Below are 7,500 nucleotides of genomic sequence, written 5' to 3' on the forward strand. Positions count from 1 at the left end.
TCTTGCTCTGTTGCCAAAGGGAAGGGAACCATTCTTCTTGTTCTGTTGCCAAAGGGAAGGGAGCCATTCTGTTTGTTCTATTGCCAAAGGGAAGGGAACCATTCTGTTCTTGCTCTGTTGCCAAAGGGAAGGGAGCCATTCTGTTCTTGCTCTGTTGCCAAAGGGAAGGGAAACCATTCTTCTTGCTCTGTTGCCAAAGGGAAGGGAGCCATTCTGTTCTTGCTCTGTTGCCAAAGGGAAGGGAAACCATTCTTCTTGCTCTGTTGCCAAAGGGAAGGGAGCCAAACAACCCCACCCCACCCACCCATACACACTTTTACATTAGTACCCCCACTTTACAGAGAGTCCATTATTGTAAGTACTTGATTTCTGTGTAGTGGAGGAATTAAAGATCATAATTACTTATATCTATTTGAAGTATTAGAATGTATATGTATATGTATATATATATGTAAGTATAATGCCCATATATATACTAATACTTACGAGAAATTCAGCGTTGAAGTTCGACCCGAGCACAGCTAAGGCGTCCAATTTCTATATCAGAGAAAAGTGACTTTACTTCTTTGGCGTATTGTACACACCTTATTATGAAAACCTCGGTGGAGACACATGCCAACAAGTGTTATAGAGTTATTAATAACCTCTCTGGCTGTGTTGTTATGTTATTACATTTGATGTAATTTCAGTTTTCATTTTTTTGGGGGGCTTCAGTGAAGGGAAATGTAATTATCTGTACACCCGTAATGTTTATGTTTCATGTATATACTCCATCTAAAGGGGATGCAGAAAGGGATTAATGCATTACTCACCTTGAGGGATTAATCTTGGATTGAAGTATTACACAGCTTGGGGGATTAATCTGGGATTAAATGTATTACACAGCTTGGGGGATTAATCTGGGATTAAACGTATTACTCAGCTTGAGGGATTAATCTGGGATTAAATGTGTTACACAGCTTGGGGGATTAATCTGGGATTAATGCATTACTCAGCTTGAGGGATTAATCTTGGATTAATGCATTACTCAGCTTGAGGGATTAATCTGGGATTAAATGTGTTACACAGCTTGAGGGATTAATCTGGGATTAAATGTGTTACACAGCTTGAGGGATTAATCTCGGATTAATGCATCACTCACTGAGGGGACGAAAAGGAAAGAGAGAGAGAGAGAGAGAGAGAGAGAGAGAGAGAGAGAGAGAGAGAGAGAGAGAGAGAGAGAGAGAGAGAGAGAGTAATCTAGATAAAGTTTTTTTCCTTCTCTCTCTCTCTCTCTCTCTCTCTCTCTCTCTCTCTCTCTCTCTCTCTCTCTCTCTTATAATGTCCACTATATAATCGCCTCTCACTTATATCTCTTTTTTTTTTCTGTCTTTATTTTTTATATGCTCAGATAATATTCATTAGATTCTGTAATGAGAGAAAAGAAATATGATCTATCGCAGAAATTCCATAACTTCAGTTAAGTGGTTGGGAACAGATCAGAGAGAAAAATGCCATATTTCATTTAGGAACTTTGGCCTAAACCATATAAGTATTGACCATTCACTTATATACTTTATTTTTAAGTGAGTTACTTAAACTACTTCAGAATTATTTGATCTATAAAGACAAGTTTAATTCATGTATATATATATATATATATATATATATATATATATATATATATATATATATATATATATATATATATATATATATATATATATATATTTGGGCTGGGACATTTGTAATCGGTTTTTATGATATGAGATTCGAACCCTGACATTCCAATGTGAATCTCGCCACGTCAAACGAACTCCCCTGCTGATTTAGAGCACATATCTTATCTCCTCAGTGACAACCTTTCATCGTTTCGGATACCTTACGATTACAAACACACCTCTTTCCATTTTCCATGAAGAAAACGGCCCAATCGGGGGGGAATCGGAAATCCATCTAAACGCAACGAAGCTCTTTCTGTTCAGGATAAAGGTTTATTCCCATTTACCTTTTTTTTTCCGCGTTTTTTCCCCAATAATTTTGACCATTAGGAACCATGAATCTTTCTCTCCATTTATTTTTTTTTTTCGTGTTTTTATTTCCCAATAATTTTGACCATTAGGACCATTAACTTTAACCCCATTTTATTTTTTTTTTCGTGTTTTTATTTCCCAATAATTTTGACCATTAGGACCATTAACTTTATCCCCATTTATGTTTTTTTCGTGTGTTTTTTGCCAATAATTTTGACCATTAGGAACCTGTGTTCCTCATTTTATATAGAAGGAGGAAAGGGTGTAGAGGGGGTTAGAAAACGGGGAGTGTGTGTGTGTGTGTGTGTGTGTGTGTGTGTGTGTGTGGGTTGGTTACTTTCGCACTTTGTGAATGAATACAGGAAAGTTCTGTTCGTGCCTAGCCTTGCCGAAGCGACTCCAGGGTTAATTTCCTCGCCATAAAAAAATCTTTTTTTTACTCTCAACCAAAAAGTGAACTTTACGAGAAAAAGTTCAACAGTGGGAAAAGCCAAGTTCTACAGTGGAACTTTTGTGTGTGTGTGTGTGTGTGTGTGTGTGTGTTTCGATGATCTTTTTTTATTTAGAAAACAAACACGAGAATAAAATTTTGTCATTGGAATAAAAATTTTTTTTCCATTCCAATTTTAAAATTTTGTCATTGGAATAAATTTTTTTTTCCATTCCAATTTCAGGTTCAGATTTTTAATTTTTTTGTTTGAATTTTTTTTTTTTTTTTTTTTTTTTTGCATGCAAGGTTATTAACGTGTGCTGGGCAATGGTCCAATCACTGCTCCCTTGATTGGCTAATCACCGCTGCTCCTGGATTGGGTAATTACACATGATGGATTCCATTTCTCTCTCTCTCTCTCTTTTTTTTTTCTTTTGAGTAATGTATTACTGTGGGATTAATATTGCCACTTGATGCGTAAGAGGAGGAGGGGGGATGGTGGTTTGAATACCCTACCTTTTGTGATAGAGATCAAAGAGAGAGAGAGAGAGAGAGAGAGAGAGAGAGAGAGAGAGAGAGAGAGAGAGAGAGAGAGGTATCACACTCCAGTCGACCTGGGTTTGTGCATCTCCTCACACACCCCCTCACATTACGATCATTACACCCCCCCCCCCCCCCCCCCCCCGCGGAACTACAAAGGCCTTCACCTTTGACCTTGCCTGACCCCCATAGGACCCCCCCTCCCCCTCCCTCCAAAGCGGTGCGACGCAGGTCATCATAATCATCATGACCTCTGACCTCGATGGTATATACGACCCTTGACCTCGACGGTATATATACGACCCTTGAGCACACACGACGGTATATATACGACCCTTGAGCGCACACACGACGGTATATATACGACCCTTGAGCACACACCACGGTATGTACGACCCTTGAGCACACACGACGGTATATACGACCCTTGAGCACACACGACGGTATATACACGACCCTTGAGCACACACGACGGTATATATACGACCCTTGAGCACACACGACGGTATATATACGACCCTTGAGCACACACGACGGTATATATACGACCCTTGAGCACACACGACGGTATATATACGACCCTTGAGCACACACGACGGTATATATACGACCCTTGAGCACACACGACGGTATATATACGACCCTTGAGCACACATGACGTGTGTGATGGAGCGATTTTTATGCCCACGTGTGTGTGTGTGTGTGTGTGTGTGTGTGTGTGTGTGTGTTATAGGGTGGTGGGGGGGACCGAGGCTTCGATAGACCCCAAAAGTAGACTGTGGTGGTGAAGGTTTCGAACACACCCCTCCCCTCCCTCCCCCATTACAACGCCCTCGGGGCAAGAACATGCCGCCTTCTTCATTAGCCGTCGTGTTCCAGCGGTCTTAAAGGCCTCGTTCCCGTAGGGACCTCAAAGGACTCTCGCCTCAAGGAACGGGTGCGAGAAAATGTTTTACCCCAAGCTATGTACAGGAAGGTACTTCATATATATATATATATATATATATATATATATATATATATATATATATATATATATATATATGTTTACCAAATGGCGTTGTAGGTTCGTCTCTTCGATGTATATCAACTGACTCATATTTCTCTCTTGTGTCTCCCCTGATGATGATGTGATTATGACACGAAAGTGCACTTGGGAACTTTTCGTGTTTCATTTTCCCCCGTGGACTCATAGGAATATATATATATATATATATATATATATATATATATATATATATATATATATATATATATTCTCAGTCATATTAGTTAAGACCCGGAAGACATTTCTTCCATTAGCTCACTGCAAAGCGACTGTAGGGGGAGGGAGAGGGGAAAGGGTGAGGGGAAGGGGTGAGGGGAAAGGGTGAGGGGAAGGGGGAGGGGAAGGTTTATCATCATCTCCCCCCCCCCCCCGCCCCCCATGTAAGGGCAGCTTGACCATATCCTGGTAACTCTACAAGCAGGATGGCCTGGTAACTCATGAGTAACTCTCGTAACAAGGGGAACTCACCAGCTCGCTCGTAGCAAGAGTAACTCACAACACGCGGAGTTCAGTAACTCACAACACGCGGAGTTCAGTAACTCACAACACGCGGAGTTCAGTAACTCACAACATCTTCCAATTTGAGGCACTTGGGAACTCCCAGAGGTCGGTCTCACAGCTGGGGGAAACTCAGTAACTCACACACGTCTCTTAAGGGACTTAGTAACTCACAGATCTTCTCCACAGGGGGAGGGGGAACTCAAGCATTCTTCCCTCCCCCCCACCACCTCCTCCCTCCCTCCCTCCCTCACGTAACTCCCCACAACCAAACGAAACTCAGTAACTCACACGTCTACCAAGAGGAACTCACGGACTCCCGACCTCCACGTAACTCACCAGGGGCCTCAGGAGCCGGACCTCACATCATCCATTTCCTAAACCACCTCCCTCCGCACGCCCTCACTCCTTCCCTCCTCCTCCCTCACTCCCTCCTCACTCCCTCCCTCCTTCCTCCTCCCTCCCTCCCTCCCTCCTCACACCCTCCCTCACTCCCTCCCTCCTTCCCTCCTCCCAGTCAAAAGCACTTCCCTCCCTCCCTTAAACGAAGCCTCCCTTTGCCTTCCTCTCTTGTGCATTGTTTGACTTAAGTGTTTACCTCGAGTGTTTACTTTGAGTGTTTACCTCAAGTGTTTACCTCAAGTGTTTACCTCGAGTGTTTACCTCGAGTGTTTGCCTCGAGTGTTTACCTCGAGTGTTTGCCTCAAGTGTTTACCTCAAGTGTTTACCTCGAGTGTTTGCCTCAAGTGTTTGCCTCCAGTGTTTACCTCGAGTGTTTGCCTCGAGTGTTTGCCTCAAGTGTTTACCTCAAGTGTTTACCTCAAGTGTTTACCTCAAGTGTTTGCCTCAAGTGTTTACCTCAAGTGTTTACCTCGAGTGTTTACCTCGAGTGTTTACCTCGAGTGTTTACCTCAAGTGTTTGCCTCAAGTGTTTGCCTCAAGTGTTTACCTCGAGTGTTTGCTTCAAGTGTTTGCCTCAAGTGTTTACCTCAAGTGTTTACCTCGAGTGTTTACCTCAAGTGTTTACCGTGAGCGTTTACCTCAAGTGTTTACCTCAAGTGTTTACCTCGAGTGTTTACCTCGAGTGTTTGGCCTGTGAGCGTTTACCTCAAGTGTTTACCTCGAGTGTTTACCTCAAGTGTTTACCTCGAGTGTTTACCTCAAGTGTTTACCTCAAGTGTTTGCCTCAAGTGTTTGCCTCAAGTGTTTGGCCTGTGAGTGTTTGATCTAAGGCCGACCTGTGGTTTGGTGATGTCTGGGGTTGATGAAAAGCTTTGTACATAAGACAAGAATGTTTCTTTTTTCTTTTCTTCTAAACTGGGGTGTTTAAACTGGTGTTTTAAACTGGGGCTTTTCAATTGAGGTTTTTAAACGTTTTCATATTGGGGGTTTTTGAATTGGGGTTTGTAAATTGGGGTTTTTAAACGTATTTTTAAACTGGGGTTTTTAAACGTGTTTTTGAATTGGGGTTTTTAAAATGTGGTTTCTAAACTGGGATTTTTAATCTGGTACTTTTAAACTGGTGTTTTTAAACGGGTTTTTAAATTGGGGTTTTTAAACTTTTTTTTCAACGTGTTTTTAAACTGGTGTTTGTAAACTGGGGTTTTTCATTTGGTGTTTGTAAAATGGCGTTTCTAAACTGGGGTTTTTAAACTGGTGTTTTTAAATTAATGTTTTCTATTTCTGTTTGACTTTGTGACTATGTCTGTTCCCATTTGAATGGTGGATATCAGAAGTTCTCTTCTAACTGAAAATGTGGGTTTAGGGTCGTTTTCCACTTGGGCATGTCGTTTTCTACTCAGATATGTGAATTCGGGGTGGTTCTCCACTTGGGTATGCCGTTTTCTACTTAGATATGTGAATTCGGGGTCGTTTTCCACTGGAGTATGTCGTTTTCTACTTGGATATGTGAATTCGGGGTGGTTCTCCACTTGAGTATGCCGTTTTCTACTTAGATATGTGAATTCGGGGTCGTTTTCCACTTGGGTACGTCGTTTTCTACTTAGATATGTGAATTTCGGGGTCGTTTTCCACTGGAGTATGTCGTTTTCTACTTAGATATGTGAATTCGGGGTAGTTTTCCACTTGGGTACGTCGTTTTCTACTCAGATATGTGAATTCGGGGTCGTTTTCCACTTGGGTACGTCGTTTTCTACTTGGATACGTGAATTCAGGGGTCGTTCTCTACCAAGAGGCTCTCCAGAAACCCCGGGAACTCAATTGAATTAACTTCCAACTATCTCTTAAAATTCACTCATACGGTTCAGTTACCCACTAAATAAGCCTGAACGTTCGCCCTTAAGGCTTTAACCTGACAGCATCATCTTCTGGTTCCAGCGTTCCAGACATGCCTCTTCCAGGCCAGCTTTACCCATTGGCCTTAGACACCGGACCTTCCAGAACCTGGGTCAACCGTGTTTCCAGACCCTTCCCTCAAGTCTTCAACCCTCGGGTCCCAAGGTTTAGACACTCTTCCAGATTCCAGTTTAACGCCATCCTTCCAGGACCTCCTCCTCCAGACAGTGAGCCCCTCTGAATCCAGTCGACGACGCTTCCAGGACCTCCTCCTCCAGACAGTGAGCCCCTCTGAATCCAGTCGACGACGCTTCCAGGACCTCCTCCTCCAGACAGTGAGCCCCTCTGAATCCAGTCGACGACGCTTCCAGGACCTCCTCCTCCAGACAGTGAGCCCCTCTGAATCCAGTCGACGACGCTTCCAGGACCTCCTCCTCCAGACAGTGAGCCCCTCTGAATCAGTCGACGACGCTTCCAGGACCTCCTCCTCCAGACAGTGAGCCCCTCGAATCCAGTCGACGACGCTTCAGGACCTCCTCCTCCAGACAGTGAGCCCCTCTGAATCCAGTCGACGCGCTTCCAGGACCTCCTCCTCCAGACAGTGCGCCCCTCTGAATCCAGTCGACGACGCTTCCAGGACCTCCTCCCCAGACAGTGAGCCCCTCTGAATCCAGTCG

The sequence above is a fragment of the Panulirus ornatus genome, chromosome 40 (genome assembly GCF_036320965.1).
Source record: "Panulirus ornatus isolate Po-2019 chromosome 40, ASM3632096v1, whole genome shotgun sequence".
NCBI classification, from domain to species: Eukaryota; Metazoa; Arthropoda; class Malacostraca; order Decapoda; family Palinuridae; genus Panulirus; species Panulirus ornatus.